This window comes from Triturus cristatus, chromosome 6, assembly GCF_964204655.1.
Source record: "Triturus cristatus chromosome 6, aTriCri1.1, whole genome shotgun sequence".
Taxonomy (NCBI): domain Eukaryota; kingdom Metazoa; phylum Chordata; class Amphibia; order Caudata; family Salamandridae; genus Triturus; species Triturus cristatus.
Genome location: NC_140589.1, coordinates 1809163705 through 1809186353, shown reverse-complemented (window position 1 = coordinate 1809186353; position 22649 = coordinate 1809163705). Strand labels below are relative to the sequence as shown.

General features: G+C 40.2%; 1 long non-coding RNA gene across 4 annotated transcripts in view; it reads right to left on the bottom strand.

Moving 5' to 3' along the window:
• The window catches only part of LOC146822059 (uncharacterized), a 269544-nt gene extending 255731 nt beyond the window's left edge, over positions 1-13813 (bottom strand). For all 4 annotated transcript variants that reach the window (XR_014963228.1, XR_014963224.1, XR_014963229.1 and 1 more), the window contains exon 1: positions 13683-13813. This is a non-coding gene — a long non-coding RNA (uncharacterized LOC146822059). The remainder of the gene's footprint in view (positions 1-13682) is intronic.
• Between the last annotated feature and the right edge of the window lie 8836 nt (positions 13814-22649).

The window sequence follows — 22649 nt, the reverse complement described above, 5'->3', positions numbered from 1 at the left end:
AACGTGCTCATCGTCTGGGGCCAAGGAATGCATCTTCTGCATCTAAACCTCGTGGAATCATAGCATATTTCCTCCTCTACTCTGATCTTATGACGATTCTTCAGGCCGCCAAGCAACATAAGCAAATGATCTGGTCTGGGCACAAGGTCTTTTTCACTCAGGACGTTTCCAAGCCTACGGCTTCCCGTCGAAAGGAATTTTTGGACCTCAGACCTGCTTTGAGATCTATGAATGCACGCTATGGTTTAATACACCCTTGTTTTTTCAAAGTGACCTATAAGGAAAGGACTTTTAGTTTTGAGGATCCTGCTGACTTGCGGAAGTTCATTCATACTCACAAGGGAGAACTTATGGAACTGAGCAAACCCTAGTTGTTTTTCGTTTTTTTAGTATATGACTACTTTGTTCTGCTAAAATATTCTGTTATAAGTTGGATAGTTCCTGTACTTTTTTTGCTCATTCCTTGTTTTTCCTTTTGTTTTGCAGGACTCCCCTATGTGGTGTTCTTGTCAAGGTCACCCTTTGTCCTATCCTGCTGTTTACAGTGTTTACCCCTTCTGTTGCTGTTTCTTTCCCTAGATGTTTGGTAAGTTCCTTCACTTGTCCTATTTGATTTATATATTGTTCTAGTTTTCCAATTTATAGTCTTTCGTCTTTCAGTTTTTTTCTATCTCTGTGGTAGTCTGTTCTCCTATATGCTCCTTTTAGTGCGGCTGTTTTGTTCTTCGTCGCCCCCCTCTCACAGTAATGTTTTTTTTTGTTCAATTGCTTTCTGTGGCTAAAGTCTATTGGCTTTTCGTCACCCTCCTTTGGATGCCTTTTGGGGGTTTCTGTACCCCTGTACCTTTCTCTCTATTTTTCCCCTTTTCCTCTTCGCTTCTTCCCCCTTTTTGCTGTTTGTCCTCTCTTTCTTCATCCCTTTTTATCCCTGTCATCTCTACTCTTTTGGCAACTTCTTCATTATCTGGTACACACCACACTTCCTTTTTTTCTTTCTCTGACCATGGTACTTCTTTGTTTTTCTTCTCTTTTATATCTTTACCACCGTATTTGCGGGTGTTGCCTGCTTTAATTTTTCTGTTTCTGACTATTTATTCAGGCACATATTCATTTAATTTCTATTTTCAGTTTACTTCTCATTCTCTACCCTGTCTTAAATTCCATACTCCTTTCTGCTTATCTTTACTTTATTTACAGAAATGAATGGTCTTCGTGTTATTTCTTGGAATGTTAAAGGAGTTCGCAACCCTGTAAAAAAACAACGTGTCTTATCTCATTTAGCAAGGTTGAAATGTCATGTTGCACTGTTACAAGAAACCCACCTTAACTCTCAAGATTTGTCTTCGCTGCGTAGACAATGGGTTGGAGAGGCATTCTGTTCTCCAGCAGTAAATAGTAAAAATGGTGTTCTTATTTTGTTTCATAAGTCATTATCTGTTCAGTTGCACAATGAATTCCATGATACTTGTGGTAGGTGGCTATTTTTAGATGTTACTGTTAACAATACACAATTTTCCTTCTGTAATGTCTATGGCCCTAACGGTGTAGATTTATCCTTTTGGAGGGATTTCTCTAAGCTTCTTTCCTCTCATGCAAGTGATAATTTGATTGTGGGTGGTGACTGTAACCAACTAATGGACCCATTTTTAGATCGTAAATCACACACCAGATATGTCCCCAATAAAATGCAAAAGTCCTTTTTTAATGCTATCTCCTCTAGAGGTCTTATTGATTCATGGAGACTTTCTCATCCCGATACTTTAGAATTTTCCTTTTTTTCTCCAGTGCACTCTTCACATTCCCGTATAGATTATATTTTTCTCACACAGCATTCATTCCAATTTATGACTAATTCAGAAATAGGCTCAATTCTTATATCTGACCATGCTCCGGTTATTACTGACCTGGACTTTCCCTCACCTACTCCCATCTCTAGGCGGTGGCGCTTTAATAATTCGCTCCTCCTAGATTCACAGTTTGTTGAGCAATTTATATTTTTTGCACAGGATTTTTTTATAAATAATCTTCATTCTACTTCTCACTTTCACTCTATTTGGGATTCCTTCAAGGCTGCTGCTAGAGGTTTTATTAGTGCTTTTGTCTCACGGAAAAAGAAAACAGCTCTTTCAAAGTCGGCCCAAATTCTTAAACAAATCAAAGACCTAGAGCATCTCTACTTTACCACTAATTCCTCAGAATCGCTCTCTTCCCTCATCAAAGCAAAAATGCAATTTAACAAGCACTCTTGGGACTCTGCGAGTAATACTCTTCTCAATTTTCATTCCAAAATGTATGGGGGACGCAATAAGGCTGGTAAGTCTCTCGCTACTTATCTAAAAATTAAAAAACAGAAATCTAAAATAATAACTATCACTGATTCGCATGGGAATCCTCAGCATACTGATGATAAAATTCTTGATTGTTTTGTTCAATATTATTCCACACTTTATACGCCCGAATCTGTTCCCTCGCCTTCTCAAATTGACTCCTTCTTTCAGTCTCTCCCAAGGTCCTCGGATAGTTCTGTAGATCTCTCATCATTGGACGTTCCTCTTTCAGAGAAAGAGCTACTTAATGCTATTACTCTCCTGCCCAAAGATAAAACTCCGGGCCCAGATGGTTTCACGGTTCGTTTTTATCTCCACTTTAAAGATATCCTGTTACCACATTTATTTTCTTTGATTAACTCCTTTGTTGCTCAAGGGAGGTCCCAAGGTTCTTTCACTCAGGCTATGTTATGCTTAATCCCTAAAAAGATAAAGATCCCTCCCTTTGCAAGAATTATCGACCCATTTCTTTAATTAATACGGATTGTAAAATTTACGCTAAAGTTTTGGCCTCTCGTATTAACAAAGTTATTCCTGATCTTACCAACATTTATCAATCCGGGTTTGTTAAAGGTAGATCCATTACTGATAACTCGAGAACCTTCCTTAACATTATTCACCTGGCCTCAAAGATGGACTCACCAATTGCTGCCATTACCTTAGATGCTGAGAAAGCGTTTGACAGAGTTTGTTGGGATTTTATGTTTGGTGCTTTGCGATGGCATGGATTTAGTCCTCCCTTCAGTCATTATGTTAAATTGTTATACTCTGCTCCCTCCACTTCTATTTGGGTTAACGGGTCTCAATCCTCTTATTTTTCTTTACATAGAGGCACAAGACAAGGTTGTCCTCTTTCTCCTCTTCTTTTTATTCTTGCGTTAGAACCCTTTTTGGAAAAAATTCGACGTTCATCATCGTATACTGGCTTCATATTTCAAAACATTGATATTAAGTTTACGGCCTATGCGGATGATATTTTGCTTTATATTTCTAACCCGTCCACTTCTTTGCCCACACTCTTTTCCTTGTTACAAGAATATTCTCTGGTTTCTGGGTATAAACTTAATATAGATAAATCTGAGGTTCTACCACTTAACAAATTTTGCCATCCTCATATGTTTCAGGGTTCAGGTTTTGAATGGAACTCAGGTAATATTAAATGTTTAGGTAGTCTGTATGCTAGCACTATTAGGGATACGATTAAGCTTAATCAGAAGGATATAGTTAAAAAGCTCTATTCCCTTATAGAACGTTGGTCCCCCCTTTTCTTATCCTGGTGGGGGAGGCTCGCCACTATTAAAATGATGCTTCTTCCTATAGTCAATTTTTACCTTTCAATGCTTCCAATCTCCCTTCCACTCTATTTTTTTAAAACTATAAACCGTATTTTTACCTCCTTTTTATGGAATAAACGTAAGGCGAGGATTTCTCTCTCCCGTCTTCAGCAACCTAAAGATTTGGGTGGAGTTAATTTCCCCAACATTGTTCGATTTCACTCGGCTTTTACTCTGAAACAGATTTGGCCTTTTCTATCTGATTTGTCTGACCCCCCTCTAACAGCCTGGAGTGCTATAGAACTTGCGCAGCTCTCGCCTTTCTCATTTGTTACGGCTGCCCGGTTATCTCATCCTCCGCAACGTTTTCTTACTCCTGTCTTTAGACACTCCAAGGCACTTGCCCTTTCTGTCTTTCGCTCTTCCCTCTCGCAGTTGGAGTTTCATTCCTCAATCCCAATTTGGTATAACAAATCCGTTAAGATTAATCACAGTGCACTTTTTTGGAAAGAATGGATAGATAAAGGCATCATTACTTTCGATTCCTTACTTAGCAATAATTCCCTGCGCGACTTCTCCGACATTCGCGACTCTTTTCACTTCTCTAATGCCCACTCCTCCCAATATCCCTTGCTCAAAAACTCTTTAGATCTCTTCATTTCTCAGGGCTCCTCACTCTCTACTATTGACTCAACCATTTTCCCTCTGCCGGACTTCTCTATTCCCCTTAAAGCTGCTGCTATTTATAAGCTACTTTCCTGTTCCCCTGTAGTAAGAACCAAGTCCAAACTTGAACTCTCCTGGGAAATGGATCTAGCCCAAGAGTTTCCCCTTCAAGTTTGGAATTCCTTGTGGTTAAAGTTGCACACTGCTTCACGTTCTGCTAGCACCACACAGACTCTGTATTTTTTTTACAACAAACTTTTTTTTACTCCTTCTGATTTATATAGTTTCAAATTAATTGACTCTAAAAAATGTTGGTCTTGCCCCTCTGAGAATAGTGACTTTTTGCATATGTTTTTTCACTGCCCGTTGGTTAAATCCCTTTGGTCCCGTATTTGGTCTAAACTGAACGATATCTTAGCTACTGACCATACTTTTGAGATTGTCCATATTTTTTTGGGTGGTATGGCTCCTATATGGAATGTTTCTGCCAATGTACGTAAATTTATAGACTTGTATATAGCCATTTCTCTACAGATTATTACGACCAATTGGAAAGATACCTCCAAGATCTCATATAATGCATGGTGGAATCTACTATGCCATCACCACCGACTGGATCGTGCTTTTGCCACCACTGTACCTCTTTTGATCAAAAAAGATCTGTTATGGTTGCCATTAACTAATTTTCTCTCTCAAACTGTCCCTTAAATAGCTGTTTTTATTTCTTTTTCTTTTTGTTCATGTTATACATACAGCTTCATCTAGTGTATTTATTCATTCACTAGCTTACGGTATTTATATGATGCTTATCCTGTATAATGGTTGCATTTCCCCTCCCTTCCCCTTCTCCTCTCCTCCTCTCTTCTCTACCCTCCCTGCCCTTTAATCAAAACCTTAAAATGCTTTTTACCTAAGTATATTCTCTACCTTTCTATTGGCACTTTTTTCAGACTGTATGATTTCGTTTTTTTTATATTGTTCTATTACATTGCCTTTGGTTTTTTTTCTGTACTGATGTTTTACTTGGATTATGATATTTAATAAAGCTTTCTAAACTTAAAAAAAAAGAACTTTCGACTTAAAAAGACTCACACAAAGCCACAATCCACCAATTGACCCTTTTTATGCCGAGAAGCGCCGACAGTCAGATCAACAAAATTCACACCAAGAAGAACAATGAATACTAATGCATGCTCGCAAGCACAAACAATGTGCATACGGCTATGCTGTATGAGATTGTCATGCACACTACCAGAAGTTTGCTGTAAGGCCACGCACAGCATACTTTTTGCCCCTGGGGGTTGTCTGCAGTCACTTGCTGTTGTGTCATTTTGCAATGTCAAACAAAAGACATATTTTTGAGTCAGCATGTCTAATGACAGCATCAACATGCCATGCACTGTAAATACTGCCAATTGTTTACCATTTACACAACGCTACAGATTTCCGCTCAGCATTGTACAAACCGTGGTAAAGCTTGGCCTTTGCTTCATAATTCATAATTTTGCCCAAAGAACAGAAACCCTAAAGGAGGCGCGAAGATGTGTATTTTAAAAGAGTGTTATTAACTTAATTGTGTTGATGCCTTAAATTAAATGTGTAAATGCCTTAATAATTGTTTGATGTTTGCTATTTATGTATGTGTGTGTGTTATTTTGCTAGGCGCTTTGTTTGGGCGCTTGAAAACAAGAGCTGATAAACACCCACAAGACCAACATAAAAATGCAGCGAACACCTGCAAAGTTCCACCACTGGGCAGAAAATCTAAAGCTCACGCTGTAATTTAGCGCTGGTAGCGCGAGCAGCACTGAAAATTCAACATGCATTGCACAAGAGCGCGTGGCCATTTGAGTTGTTAAATCTACTCGAGTGGCAGCTCTCTGACAACTCGCAACTGCCTGCATTGAAAAATTGCGCTAAGGGACGTCAAATCTCACATGCATTTTTTGGAGCCTCGCAGGAGAAAAATTCCGCCACGTGCCGGTTGAAGGAATTTCTCCGGAACTCCACGTTCAAGAGTACCATGGAGTGACCGAAATTCCGCCAATCCTGTTGGTGGAATGAAACATTCCGCCCACTTCCAGTTTTCACCAAGAGTTAGCCGGGAGTTACCGCTCTGAAAATGTGTGTGTGTGTTTTTTTTTTTAACTGTGAGCATTCAGTAAGAATCGTCAATAAAAGACAAACACAAGCATACATTTAAGATAGTGAAGTTACAGCTTCTTAGGTCGAGCCTAGCAGCAGCGCACATTCTCTGCTCTCTCTGCGAGGCATGCTGTAACAGGGTATGCACAAGCAGCCCCGCCCACTCTCTGCCCATATTTGTCATTGGCTTTGTGTCATTGTCTTTCATAAAGGCTGGCTTCAGATTCAATATGAGGCTTGTTAGTCCCTCCCTAGTACCGCCTTGTCTCCATTTGTTACCGCCCATAAGGACTGGACCTTTTACTTGGCTTGTTACGTAGTCGGCTTTATTCTAGTGGGTGAGCACTATTTTGATAATGGACACTGATGGGGACAATGGCTGCTTTTGTTTGTATATGCATGCTGAGGGAGGCGCCTGTTTTAGGGACTGTCAGGTTCCAAGTTCCTCAGGAGCAGTACCCTCAAGTAGCCCACCTTCCGGCAGCTTTGACTCTGCGCTTAAAAACACCAGAGGATCAAAGTGGCCAGACGAGGAAAATGGAATTAGGGAGGGTACTGCCGGGAGGGAGATCTGGAATGAAGATAACACAATAGGTGAATTCTAGTTCTCTTCGTGGTTAAGGATGGTAATTATATGCAATGAAGTTAAACAATCTTTACCTGAAAAATAAAATACCATAATTTCCAATCAATGACTCTGTTTCGTGCTTTTGTTATACTTTCAAATATGGTCTGTGATTAATTCACTAAACAACATAATAAGTCTTTGGTTCAAATGTTTGTGAATTGTCTTTGGTTTCTAAATTCTTAAACTGTCTTTGTTCAGGTAAGAAAGCACGCAGGGGCATATGTATCAAATTCCGTTATTGCGATTCTCAGATAGCGAGTTTTTAGGGAATTGCTATTTGAGAATCGCAAAACCGGATGTAATAAAAAATTCGCAAATGTTTTGTGATTCCTTGGCATTCCTTAATTAATCGCAATTAAGGAATACCTTCCCATTCATTCCTACGGGCTAGGAGGCCCAGAGGAATGAATGGGAATAGATTCTCATTTTGCGATTCGCAATTTGAGAACTGCAAAATGAGAATGCAATTTCAAGGGTGCCAGGGTGTCAAAAGGACACCCTGTTGCACCCTTCAAATATGTATGTGTGCACATGTGATGCACATACATGCCCTAAGGGCACTTGAAGTTGGTGGTAATTTGCGATTCCTTACGGCCAATTCGCACTTTTTCTGTACTTCATACATTGCATTGAAGGAATCCCAATTTGAGATTCCTTAAATGCAATTGCAAAATAGAGAATCGCAAATTTTGCGATTCTCTAATTTGCGATGCCCTTTTGGGACGATACATCACAAAAGGCCTTTTCCCGTTCGCAAACGGGCCGATTCTGAGAATCGTCCCGTTTGCGAATGGGAAAAGGGCTTGATACATATGCCCCATAATGCTCATGTTACCTTTATCCATAAAGCACATTACTGTCACACTGGATCCAGTTATGTAATCACCATTAAGTTCTGTTAAGAGAAAAATTAGAACGTAACCTTTTTCCTGAAAGTTAAAACAAATTATGTGAAAGAGACACAATAGTTCCAAACTAAACACTTAATGCGCTTTCTTCTAATGAGCTCCCTCAAATATATCTAGCACAATGTCTTAGACCAGGACGTGAATAAAGGAGACTCAAATCGTAGGCAAATAAGGAGGGTATTGTTGAATGTCACATGCGCCTCAAGAAATGAAAAGCACTCCGAGCGCTGCAAGTAAGAGTGCTACAAACTATCTCGAAGTCTCCTACCTGGATTTCTGCAAACCTGGGCCTGAAATGAGATCTCCTCCGCTACTGCCGATCAAAGAAATGTGGGGAAAACGGAACTTCGTCGGGAGCCAGAAGAGCGCAGATCCGAACACCGCAAGTTGAGGAATAATCCGCACGGGTGGAAGGGCGGGGCCGCTATTTAAAGGACTGATGTGACGTACGGTTGCGTACACAGTCCAAAAGGGAACGTCGCGTGTGGGAAAACAATCCTTGGCAAAGTCAGGCGTGTAAGTGACATAAAATAGAGCGTTCAAGCCCGCATTGATTCCTGAGCAAGCTGGTGACGAGTTAATGGCTAATAAACACAAAAGAGAAACAAAGTATATACATAACAGCAGGCAATAGTGTGGTATAATCACAAATATCAGGACAAATAAAAGACAGAACATAAATACAGGACTGTTCTTGCATACAATGGCAGCTACTGGCTAGGGTCATGACAGTCCTCCCCACCAAAGCGGAGCCACCCATTTAGGCAGGCGAATGGGGATGCTGTTTGTGAAATTGGCGAAGCAAGCGAGGGGCATGAATGGCCTCCCGCGGTTCCCACGAGTCTTCCTCGGGGCCATAACCTTTCCAGGAGACTAGATACCAGACTTGACCATTTTTATATTTACTGTCTTTGATTCGTTGTACTTCATACTCCAGTTGGTCCCCCACCAAAAGCGGAGGAGGACGAGACCTTGTTGGAGCATCTGCTAGTTTAAGCAAGGAAGTATGAAATACCGGGTGTATTTTCATGGACGGTGGAAGCTGCAGTTTGAAGGTTACTGGATTTATGCACTTTAGTATAGAAAAAGGTCCAAACGCGGATGGAAAGGACTTTTGTGTTTGAAGTGTAAGTTCTTTGTGGACAACCATACGTTGTCACCAGGCTGATATTTGGCACCAGGTTGTCTCTTTCTGTCTGCAAATCTTTTATATGTCTTTTTGGCGTTAATTACATTTTGTCGTAGTGTTTGTAGTATTTGTTTCATCTGTTGTAGTTTGGCAGTAACATGCGGGATTGGAGTGTCAATTGAATCCATTAAAGGCAGAGCCCGAGAGTTCCGGCCATGCGTAGCAAAAAAAGGTGACATCTTGATGGAAGCATGCATCAGATTGTTGTATGCAAATTCTGCTTCCCATAGTAAATCCACCCAAGAAGAATGAGTTTGAGTTAAGTAAGGGGTGGAAGCTAGTGGATAAATTACTTTTAATCTGTAAAGCAGTACACCAAGTCTTCCTTAGTTTGGAGGTGAATTGTGAACCTCTATCTGTAGTGATCGATCGTGGCAAACCGTGTAGACGTACCACATGAGATAAGAGTATATCCACCAAGGCGGCAGAAGTTGGTAAGCCGTCACAAGCCACAAAATGAGCCATTTTCGATAAATGATCTACAATGACTAATATGATGGTTTTCCCCTTATTTTAGGTAAGTTTGTGATAAAATCCAAAGAAATGTCTTCCCAAACCTGAGAAGGCGTAGGTAGCGGAAACAACTGTCCTTTCTTTTGTGTGTGGTCTGATTTAGCTCTTGCACAGGTGTCACATGCCTTAACATATGTGATAACGTCTTTCTTCTAGCTAGGCCACCAGAAATTTCGCCTTACTAAATCAATAGTTTTTTTTGCCATCTGGATGACCTGCTATAGGGTGAGAGTGACACCATAGGAGTACCTTCTGCTGTAGTTTCTTTTAAGGAACGTAAAGAAGTTGTCCATGGAGAAGAAGTCTGTCGATCATTTGCCTTTTTTTGTCTAGGTTCTTCCTACTAATTATTTTATGTACAGGCATGATTTTTCGGATTTCTGTTAGAAATTGTCCAGTCATGGTTCCCCCAATTATATGTCCTTTGGGAATCATGGGTCTCACTTCTTGTTGAACACAGGAATGATCAATTTCTTCATAATGAGAAAGTGTGCCTGCCTTCTTATTTGCACTACCTGGCCTAAAGGTGATGTTAAAATTGAATTCCGCAAAAAAGAGGGTCCATCGCAATTGTAGCAATTGTCGAGGGGTTAGGGCCTTTGCACAACGTAAGAATTGTAGATTACAATGGTCTGTGTACACAGTGATGGGATGAATAGAACCTAGCAGATTATGACGCCATTCATTAAAGGCAAGGCGTATGGCCAGGAGTTCCTTCTCTGCTATGGTGTAATTTCTTTCCGCTGGTAAATATTTCTTTGAAAGAAAGGCTACTGAATGGAGGTGGTTTGTTTTTTCATCACGTTGTGACAGTATAGCACCTATTGCTGTGTTTGAAGCATCTGCTTCGACTATGAATGGCTTAGAGAGATCCGGATGTTGAAGAACCGGGGCAGTAACAAAGGCTTTTTTAAGTCTTGGAAGGCGTTTTCTGAGTCAGGGGACCATTGAAAAGTTTTTCCTTTTTATAACAACTGAGTTAAAGGTGAGGCTCTTGCTGAGAATTCTTGGATAAAACGTTGATAAAAATTGGCGAAGCCTAAGAACCGTTGACTATCCTTCATTGATTGTGGTCGTGGCCAATCTTGTATAGCTTGAATTTTGCGGTCCGCCATGGTTATTCCCTCAGGCGAAAGGATGAATCCCAAAAATTCAACATGAGCCACGTGAAAGTCACATTTGGGTAATTTGCAGTACAAACCATGTTTCCTAAGAGTGGTCAAAATGGTTTTTACGTGTTGTTCGTGGTCTCTCAGGGAATCAGAATAGATCAAGATATCGTCTATATAGACGATGACAAATTGGTCCAGATATTCTCTCAGAACATCATGTAGGAAAAATTGAAAAGCCGCAGGGGCGTTGCAAAGCCCAAACGGCATCACACATTATTCGAATTAGCCATATCGAGTTCGAAATGCGGTTTTCCGTTCATCGCTAGATCGAACACGAACCAGATGGTATGCCCCTCGTAGGTCTAGTTTTGTGTATATTTTAGCGGTTTGGACTTGGTCGAGAAGAACTGGAATTAATAGTAGAGGGTATCGGATTTTTATAGTGATGGCATTTAGTGCCCTGTAATCTATACACGTGCGAAGATCGCTGTTACTCTTCGGCATGAAGAAGAGGGGAGAGGCCGCAGGAGATTTAGATGGCCTAATAAAACCATTTTTGAGATATTTATCCAGATAGAAAGGAAGATGTTGACTTTCTGCCTCTGTGAGAGCATAAATTCGGCTGCAAGGTATCTTGGCTCCAGGTTGTAACCCGATCTCACAGTCGTACTCACAATGCGGTGGCAAGTTTTCCGCACTACTTTCACTGAATACATCGTGAAAGGTAGCATATTATGGGGGCAATTCGATGTCGTGTTTGGCAGCTGTGGTTATTAGATGAGCTCCAGATAAGGATTGTGATTCAATGTTTGACTTTTTGTCTATTGTATTAGTCTGGGATTTTGGTAGAGATAAACATTCTTGGTGACACCAGGCAGAATTAAAGGTAGTACATCTTTTGACCCAATCTATGGTGGGATTATGGGCAGTGAGCTATGGCATTCCCAGAATGACTCCGAATTGGGGGGGCGTCAATGATATTAAAGTGTATTTCTTCTGAATGTTTACCTTCCGCAACACTACAGATCATAGTGATTGTTATAGTAATATTTGTGATCGGGCCTAAGGTGAGAAGAGAACCATCAACAGCATAGACCGACTCTACTTTGTCTTTCTTGATGGTTGGAATTTGAAGTTTGGAACAGATGGTAGAGTCAATAAAGTATCCAGTGGCACCTGAGTCTACCATCACCACTACTTCCTGATTAATAACCCCTGGTTTGACAAAGAGCATATTTAAGGTAAGATGCGGCACTGAGGTTTGAAGAGTATTAGCTAGTCTGTGGTCAGAGGAATCAGATTGGATACTCGAGGAATTCCCCTGTTTGTTCCTTAAGTCTTTCAGTTTTCCTGCTTCGGAGGGGATTTTTCCATGCCTTTCTGTCCTTTAGGTCGAATTGGGCATTCTCGAACAAAATGTCCTTTCTTGCCGCAGTAGAGGCACATACCTGACTTTCTACGGATTTCTTTCTCTTCCTGTGTAAGGGGCTTAGGTACCCCTCCAATTTCCATTGGTTTGCTAAATTCTGTGTTTACTGGATCTTTTTTCTTCAGGCCAATTCGTTTCTGAGATCAACCTGTTAAATTGTGTTAAGTAGTGTATCAAATCCTTGTCGCCTATCGAATACTTTTTCAAACTCAGTTTTGAAGGTTTGCCTATAGTACAATATTGGGTCATCAGCATTGACTAAGGGTACTGCCCACATTGCTGCATCACCACTTAAATAAGAGATTAAAAAGGCAATGCGGGACTGTGCATTAGGAAATGACGCTGGCTTTATCATAAAATGCAACTAAATTTGGGTTAAAAAGATCTGAAACTTTGTTGGGTCACCAGAAAAACGTTCCGGGGATGCCAAAGGTACAGTAGAAGGAACTGTTACTGAAACTGTAGGTGCTGCGGTCTCAGTTGAGACTCTTTCGCTGGAAACTGAAGGGACTGGGTTGGTCTGCAGCTGCGCTTGCATGTGAGCCATCTTACCAGCTAAGGCAGCTGTCTCTAAGCGTGAAGCAGTTAAGTCCTTCTGCATATTTCCTAATATTTTGCAGATATCCTCTAACGTGGCCATCTTGGCGATACTGCCCGGGAGGAACAAGATCCGTGGGCGGATTATTCTGTCAGGTTCCAAGTTCCTCAGGAGCACTACCCTCAAGTAGCCCACCTTCTGGCAGCTTTGACTCTGCGCTTAAAAACACCAGAGGATCAAAGTCGCCAGACGAGGGGAAGGGAATTAGGGAGGGTATTGCCGGGAGGGAGATCTGGAACGAAGATAACACAATAGGTGAATTCTAGTTCTCTTCGTAGTTAAGGATGGTAATTATATGCAATGAAAGTTAAACAATCATTACCTGAAAAATAAAATACCATAGTTTCCAAACAATGACTCTGTTTTGTGCTTTTGTTGTACTTCCAAATATGGTCTGTGGTTAATTCACCAAACAACATAATAAGTCTTTGGTTCAAAAGTTTGTGAATTGTCTTTGGTTTCTAAATTCTTAAACGGTCTTTGTTCAGGTAAGAAAGCACATAATGCTCATGTTGCCTTTATCCATAAAGCACATTACTGTCACATTGGATCAAGTTATGTAATCACCATTAAGTTCTGTTAAGAGAAAAATTAGAACGTAACCTTTTTCCTGAAAGTTAAAACAAACTATGTGAAAGAGACACAATAGTTCCAAACTAAACACTAAATGCGCTTTCTTCTAATAAGCTCCTTCAGATATATCTAGAACAATGTCTTAGTCCAGGACGTGAATAAAGGATACTCAAATCGTAGGCAAATAAGGAAGGTATTCTTCAATGTCACGTGCGCCTCAAGAAATGAAAAGCACTCCGAGTGCTGCAAGTAAGAGTGCTACAAACTGTCTCGAAGTCTCCTACCTGGATTTCTGCCAAGGCTTTGAGGAGCGAACTAACCTGGGACTGAAATGAGATCTCCTCCGCTACTGCCGATCAAAGAAATGCGGGGACACCGTAACTTCGTCGGGAGCCAGAAGAACGCAGATCTGAACACTGCAAGCCGAGGAATAATCCGCAAGGGTGGTAGGGCCGGGCTGCTATTTAAAGGACTGACGTGACGTACGGTGGCGTCCGTAGTCCAAAAGGGAGCGTCACGTGCGGGAAGACAATCCTTGGCAAAGTCACGCGTGCAAGTGACATAGAATAGAGCGTCCAAGCCCGCATTGATTCCTGAGGAAGCTGGCGACGAGATAATGGCAAATAAACACAAAAGAGAAACAAAGTATATACATAACAGCAGGCAATAGTGTGGTATAATCACAAATACCGGGATAAATAAAAGACAGAACATAAATACAGGACTGTTCTTGCATACAATGGCAGCTACTGGTGGCAGCTACTGGCGAGGGTTATGACAGGGACACCTCGCCCAGTTTAAAAGATTTTTTTTTTTAAGCTTTGATGTTGAGCGTGGTGCCCACTTCTGGGACACTGCGCTCAGTTTCATTCATTTTTGTACCTTTAGTAATGAACCTGGCGCCCGCTTCAGGGACACCGCGCTCAGTTTCATTCATTTTTGTACCTTTAGTAATGAACGTGGCGCCCGCTTCAGGGACACCGCACTCTCTTTTTATTTATTTTTAGGTCTCGCCTGGCGTTAGCAGCGCGCATACGCTGCTCTCGCAAGGCGAGGGCCTTTTGGAATCAATACGGATTCCATGTGCACGCGTACGGACAGACAGGAGATGTGCACGTGTACGGTTCGTTACAGCACAACGCGCGCATGACGCGTTTTCGCTTTCCCTCCCGTCTGGCCCCCCTTCTTCCATTGTGTGCTACTGCTGGCATTAACAAGCATTAAAAATGCGATTGAGACATTTACAATTCTGAGAGCCAGTTGACATCTTCATTAACGCTAAACTTGTAATCTGCTGAGCCGGTTAGTCTCTTACTAAGACGCCTTATCTATCACTCCTTTAGATGGGATCTTAGCCATTCAAGGTTTAAAATAAAATAAGTTAAACACAATTTACAAAAATCACAAGCAAGTGATATGATGGAGTACAGTCCAGCTGTCGTTCTATTCACTGACTGCGTTTAAACAACCACTTTTGTTCTCCACTTGTTCCAATTTGCATAAAATATACGAAAGTTAATAATACATCTATTGCTGTCAGTAGCTTTATAGATCTTTTTAACACCAGCACATGACTCTATTGCTTCTTTACGCTCAGGTGTGAAAACATTGCTACTTTTTTTGTTTTTATGGAGCAGCTTATGTGACTGTTTAAAAAGCTATTTCTAAAAATTGTTACTTATTATAGTGAGCCCGGCCTAATTGGTGCCCATAACGAGAATTTGTATGACAAGCTTGTCTTTAGATTTCTGCACATATGTTTTCTTCTTTGATGTGGACTTTTCGTCTTTAAACTGCTTGTGCTAAATTTGGTCTGTTCGTTTCTTGGCAAAATATGAATTTTGACATTTCTGTACCATGTTCTTTAAGCCTTAGGTTTGGATGTCACTTCCCATATTCGTCCCAAATCCATTCTGACAATCTTAGGTTTGAGTTGGCCCCCCAACTTGGAGATAGTCTTGGGAAAGACAACTTTGCTAATTACCAGGTTATTTTGTATGGCTTGGTGGCAGAGGGGGCTTTTAACCCCATACTAGAGTTAATCATTTAAAACTTAGGGTTTGATGACATAATTAAATATTTCTTCACATAGTTTTGGGTACTGCTAAAATGGCCTTTTATCTTGCTGTAGATTGCCTCTTCAAGTAGTTTCCTACTTAGATAACATTCTTGGAAAGTTTTACCTAGATTAGGAACTTTCAGAATTCTTTTTAAGCGTATATATATATATATATATATATATATATATATATATATATATATATATATATATATATATATATATATATATATATATATATGTGTGTGTGTTTATATATATATATATATATATATATATATATATATATATATATATAAAAAAAATTTTGCCCAGCTGATGCTTTTGTGTGCAATTCTGATGTCTCCACGTCAGAAAGAACTGACTCAGAAGGAGAACACAAATATATTTACACTTAATCACTAAAGTTCTGTTTTTCATTGGTATTTGCAGTGACTGCTTGCCTGACAGTACTTTCTTAAAAAAAATCCTAATTAGTGATGCTTTGCTTATGTGGATGTGTGTTCACTTACCTGCACCCTCGCACAGTTCCATGTGAAAAGATCGGTAGACAACTGGTAATTTGACCTATGCAAGGTGACCTTTTGAGAAAGGACATATTGACCTAAAATAATAATACCACAAAATAGATTTGAGAGATGAATCGAATTTCATTTTCAAATACTTTCATTGTGAAAGTACCAAATGTCTAAATAGTTATCCAGAACTTTTGATTTAAAGCTTAGGAAAGCACTACTGTGGAAACTGCAAAAACAGTTGCAGGCGATTTTAACTAAAGAGACATGAGTTGTAACGCTAAAAGACCGTAAGAATGTCATTACTGAAACACAACATGCTCCAAGAAAGCACATACCCAAACGAAAAGAGTGTCAAATAAATAACACTTGTCCATATTTACATGCATATGTGCGGGGCCAATGCAATTATGCATTGCTGCAGTATTTTGCGCATAATTGATGACTTTCTTGTCTTGCCACATAACCATTAAATTATGCTGCATAATTTACAGATTTGACCAGAACATGCCTTTTTGTTTCTAACTCATTCGAATACAACGTTACTAAAAATGCTGTCTTTCATTTTTCTGCACACTGGGAGGCCATTTGCAAAGATTACTGGTCACCTTTCAGTCGCTGAAAGTGACGGATGGTAAACCAACATTTTCTGGTTATAGAATAGTTTAATGGGGCTAAAATAAAAGACTAATTACACAGGTTGTTGGTGATGGATCCCAAAGTGTTTTTACTGTCGCTGCAAGAAGTGTTTCGTGAGACTGGCAGTAACAGCAGACAGGTTGGTGTCAGTAGGGCTGACGCGCTGCAGGTTCTGTTGTTCCCTGATCGGATGGGTGAATAGGGAGAACTGTGATGCTCACAATGCTCTACCACACCAACTGGTCTTTTTGAGTATTTCTAAGGCTTAGGGCCCGATTCACAGAACTTACTTAAGACAAAATCCTAAACTTACTACCATTTTGGTATTCACAGAAGGCACTTACTCATTTTGGTATTCACAGAAGGCACTTACTCATTTTGGTATTCACAGAAGGCACTTACTCATTTCGGTATTCACAGAAGTTAGGAGTCCTAACTTTAGGACTCCTAAATGCCTTCTGTGAATACCGAAAATCTTAAAGTTAGGATTTTTCTCGGTTTAGGAGTCCTAAAGTTAGGACTCCTAACTGTACTACTGCTAAACTGAGAAAAATCTTAACTTTAAGGCTTTCGGTATTCACAGAAGGCATTTAGGAGTCCTAAAGTTAGGACTCCTAACTTTACTACTACTAAATTGAGAAAAATCCTAGCTTTAAGACTTTCGGTATTCACAGAAGGCATTTAGGAGTCCTAAAGTTAGGAGTCCTAACTTTACTACTCCTAAACTGAGAAAAATCCTAACTTTAAGACCTTCAGTATTCACAGAAGGGATTTAGGAGTCCTAAAGTCAGGACTCCTAACTTCTGTGAATACCGAAATGAGTAAGTGCCTTCTGTGAATACCAAAATGAGTAAGTGCCTTCTGTGAATACCAAAATGGTAGTAAGTTTAGGATTTTGTCTTAAGTTAGTTCTGTGAATTGGGCCCTAAGACTTTATTTTGGCTGTTCCTATAAATCAGACTGGAGTATTGTCGAATAGGAAGATTGGTAAATCTGCACGCCTTTAACTAGATTCTGAGAAAGTCTTCTATAGAGTGAGCTAGCCCTTTGTGGCTAAGTAACTGTCCGGTGTGATGTTCAGAACTCGCAACACGACATGAAGCGAGACTTTAGTTAAGGGTCTTACACATTGCCGTTATGCCTATGTTGAGGTACTAGACAAGCCTCTCCAGTGGTACCGTCTTTCGTTAGTCCTTTCTGTATCATCTGTGGCTATATTTTTAGTGCAGTGAGGACTGGATGTAAGCTGGTCCATCGCCATGCCCTGTGTCAATTTGTCATGATTTTGGCTGTCCTCAGCAACCTCCGAGTACAAGACACTGCCTTGGTCACATCCTGCACCCAACCCTATTGCACCGGGGCTGTCACTGCATTTGTTCGTTACTGCGCAAGACCAAGCCTTTGTTTCCCCAAACTTGCTGTGCACAGTATCTGTCCTGTGTACAGCAGCAGCTGTGTTTGGGTGAACAGCGCATGGCAGTGCATTATACCCATTTTTGCCCCCAAAACCTAGCTTTGTGCATGCCTGGCAGCTAGTTTTCATGCCCTCATCCTTGGTGCATGGTTTTCTGACGTTGTTAGTGGCCACTGGGTGCCAGTATAGCAAAGACCCTATACCTTTTGACCTCAATTCCCCCAATCTGCTGACAGTTCACAAAACCAGCATCTAGTTCCTTCGTTTGGTTTTAGGTTTTGCATTGTGCAATTGTATCCCCCTCAGTCGCAGTCGTCAGTTTTGTGGCAAATTTCAATGCTTTTTTAAAGATAATTTCTTGTGATTATAGAATCATACCTTTATTTATTTTTTAGAAAGGTATGTGTGCGCAATATAAAAATAGTATTTAGTATCAAGCTTGGAAATCTTGACGGGCTTTTATTTTGAATGACATGGGCTATATTCACAATCCAAATGTACACCTCTATGCATCTCTTAAGGCAGGGCCGCCCCTTTTTTTCTTCCTCAAAATATATTGGCTTTAGTTGTCTGTCTGCAAGATGTATTTTTGCCAAGTCTTTAACATATACATGGAGCGGACTGCCTATATCTCTCCCAAGTGTTTGTATTCCAATACATGAACGACTATTTTACATCTGTAAAACACACTGCCATCACATCCTCAATTTATAAGCTCTTATATGGTTTGAATAGAGAAAGCAACCCGTGTATTTATAACTGTAGTAGGCTTTTTAAATGTAATGTTAGGATTAGAATGAGACCCTGATCTTGAGGTGGGTGCCACATTGCTTTTTTTACATTTCCCACATTAGTCTTACACTTAAGTCTTTCCTGTCTCCCAATATGGCTCCTTATTTTTTATTTTATTTATTTGAGTTTTATATAGCGCTGGCTAGACCCGAAGGTATCAGAGCGCTTTACATGAGGTTCCACAATGTTACAAAGTTACATCAATCAATCAATCAATCAAAATAGCTTTATTCGATTCTATGTCATAAAATCATAAAAGCACAATGATAAAAAACTATTAAAAGAAAAAGAAAATGCAATTCTCCAAGTTCAAATACAATCAACGAGATAATATAAAATACAATTAGTATAAAAACAGAAATACATAATATAATCCATATATATATACACAAGAAAGTGCAGGGACACCGGTTATTCACGATTTCTTCACATGGTGTTCCGAGACCTTATGACCGCTTTTAAAAAGGAAGAGGTAGCCACGATAATAAATTCCTTTTCTAACATCTGTAATCTTAAAAAAGCTATTCTACATTGTTTTAACTTCCATCTTCTAAGAATGGGCAATAAAAAGATATTCCTCTGTGCAACATAATATTTACAGAATAAGGTGCAATGCATTGTGGTCTATCTAGAAATATCATCGCATGGGCATATAGGATGGTGTTTAGTACAATCATTAATATCAGGAAATGTAACCATCCTAAAGAAAGAGCCACTGCGGAAACGGGCCAAAAGCATACGAGAAAAACTGCTTTGTACCACTATTAAGTAGGGTTGTAGACCTATACAAGTGGACATCAAATGATTTGCCATAACCGATTTCTTTTCTCTCTCAATGAGCCAGCGTTTGTTCTCTAGGTAGTTCAAGCAGTGTGTCTTAAGGGATTTTCTGGAAACGGATTCCAAACTACTGGGATTATAAAAATATTCAGTGGCCCATCTCAACCGATACCCATATCTTGTTCCATAGAAGGAGAGGGGTAATCTTTATAGTGTCAGAGATATGTGCTAGACCAAGTTCCCTGTGACAACAATAAGTTGCGGTCGAACTAGAGACCGCCAATAAATAACGCAAAAAAGTATTTTCACAGCGTTGTATTTGGTCCGAGCATTCAATACCCCATATGCCTGCCCCATATGTGCCTATTGAAATGCATTTAGATTTATAGATGGCCAACAACTCAGGGATAGGTCTTCCACCTAGTTTTTTTGCAAAGTTACTAACGGCTCCTATGGCTCTCGTCAGGGTCAACTTTCTGCTGTTCGTGGCTGCTGCCCAAGAGCCCCTCCTATCCACGGTCAGACCTAGATATGAGAATTTATCCTTGCTTGCAATTTTTTTATTATCAATAAAAATATCACATGTCTTTCTCAATTTTGTCCCGCAGCTCATAGTAAATGTCTTGGCGATATTTACCTTTAGATCCCGCTCTGACATGTAGGCGACAACATTTGAGACAGACCTTTGCAAGCCCAGCTGTGTCCGCGACATTATAACCGCATCATCTGCGTATAATAGAATAGGAACAGGGGTACCCTTAATGGTTGGATAGTCATGATGGATCTCGCTCAAGTACTGCCCCAAGTTATTTATATAGAGGGAGAAAAGCAAAGGGGCAAGAATGCACCCCTGCCTTACCCCTCTTTTTATGGGGAACCTGGTTGAACATTCTCCCTGTTTCCCATACCGTACCCTCGCACCTGCCCCCCTGTATAATTCCTTTATGAACTACAGCAAAGAAGAATCCATCTCTAGGTCTTTAAGAGTGTCCCACAGCATGACATGTTTAACGCAATCAAAAGCAGAACTTAAGTCCACAAAAGTGAGGAAAAGTTTGCCCTTCTTCGCTTTTGTATATTTATCAATTATCAGGGACAAATTGAGTCCCTGTTCAATAGTCCCTAGACCTGGTCAAAAACCATATTGAAAGACTGATAACACACCTGTCTCTTGGACCCAGATCTCCAGCTTGTTTAAAATAACCCTTCCTGCTATTTTCATAAAAGCATCCAATAAAGATATCGGGCGGTAACACTTAGGCTCATTTCTATTTCCTTTCTTGAATATAGGTATCACAATGGCATCGGCCCAGGTAGGGATTAACCCATAACGGGTACAACTAATTAGTACATTAGTTAAAAGAGGAGCCCATAAACCTATATTAGATTTATAGGCATCCACCGGGATGCCATCCGGTCCTGGTGCTTTCCTTGAGGCACTATCAGTTATAGCCTTAATGACTTCCTCAAGGGTAATATTGATCTTTAGTGGGAACGGTCCACGATCAATGTTTTCATCTACTCTCAGTGCAACTATATCTGTCACATTACCATCTAAAGTCTCGTCCCTATAGAGCCCTGAGAAGAAGTCTACCCACATATCACCACTAATAGCCATGTCTATAAGGTCTGTCTCTCTGTTATTAAAAAAAGGGGCATTAACCGCTTTCCAGAAGCCAGTGTTGTCTTTGTTTATGCAAGCCTCATGTAAGGCGTCCCATGCTTCCTTTTTTAATGTTGCCCTGCGTTTTTTTTTGCGCCAACTGGTACAAAGATCTTGCCTGCCTTATTTTATCCCTGCACCTCGGTACGTTATGTAGGGCCTTTTTTAAGTGGGTATGGGCCTTCGTGCATTCTTTATCAAACCAGCCCTGAGGGGATTGCTGGCCATGTCGTTTTTGTCTTGTTAATAGCTTCCTGGCCTCAACTGAGATCTTAAGGAAAGCGTTAATTATATCTTTATCCTCCCTGTCCTGTGAAAGGCATGTCGCTATATCCTCTGTGCTATTATTAATCAGGCCTAGGAGGAATGCCCCGGGATCCACTTTTGTCCAATTTAACATATACCCGTTTATGCTGGCAAGATAAATATCGCTATTATATTGCGAATTCCTATCAAGTTTTTTCTCCTGCCCTTTTAGAGCAAGATCTAGGCAAATAGGGTAATTATCACTCATAACAAAGTCAAGAGTCTTGCAAGAGAGTACATTACGGGAGTACCTGTTGGATATTAGGACAAAATCAATGGTAGAATTACATCCCCTTCCATTATAAGTTGGTTGAAACAAAGTGGGAGACAAACATAATTCATTCGCATAGCCGAGATCAAATTGGAAGGCTATGTCATTCAATAGATCTCCCAAAGAAGTATGTGAAAAATGTGAGAGTATATCTTCATTTTCGTTACCCAGCCCACAAATACCTTGTTCGCTAAATTGGCACAACGAACAGTTGAAATCGCCCATCCAAATGGTAAACATGTCTCCCTTTAATTTTCCTTCAAGATTTTTTAAGGATATGCCCAAGTTCGATAAGACATTCGTTTGCTGGGCTTTAGGAATGTTATTATATAAATTTATTAGAACTACATCCCTTTGCCCACATAAATTAATAGACAAGACTTGATAGTAGATGCTAACCTCTCTAACTTTCGCATGATAGACCCCTGCCGAGTTGGAGATATAAGTACATAGTCCTCCTTTGTTACGGCCCTGTTTACTAATGCACGCTGCGGTGTTAAATGTTTGAAAGCCGATTATATGCAACTCCTATATTGCCATTGTTTCCTGTAGACAAACTATGGCATAGTCATTAATGTAGGTTAGCCACTGAGGGTCTTTTACTTTGGTCGCTGGCCCAGCGATATTCCAGGTTAGTATTTTACAAGTTTTACCAGGTTTTCGACTGATCACTTCTCCTTCATTTATCCATTGGGTGAATGTTATGGTAGGGTCGATTTGGCCATTTATGCTTGGGCCTTTTGCAGGAACTATGCCTCTATCCTCCACATTGCTTGTATTTTTGGGCGAGGTTTTCTCCAATGCATTCATGCATTTAGTTTCGAGTCCCTTATTAGATACATGTCTCC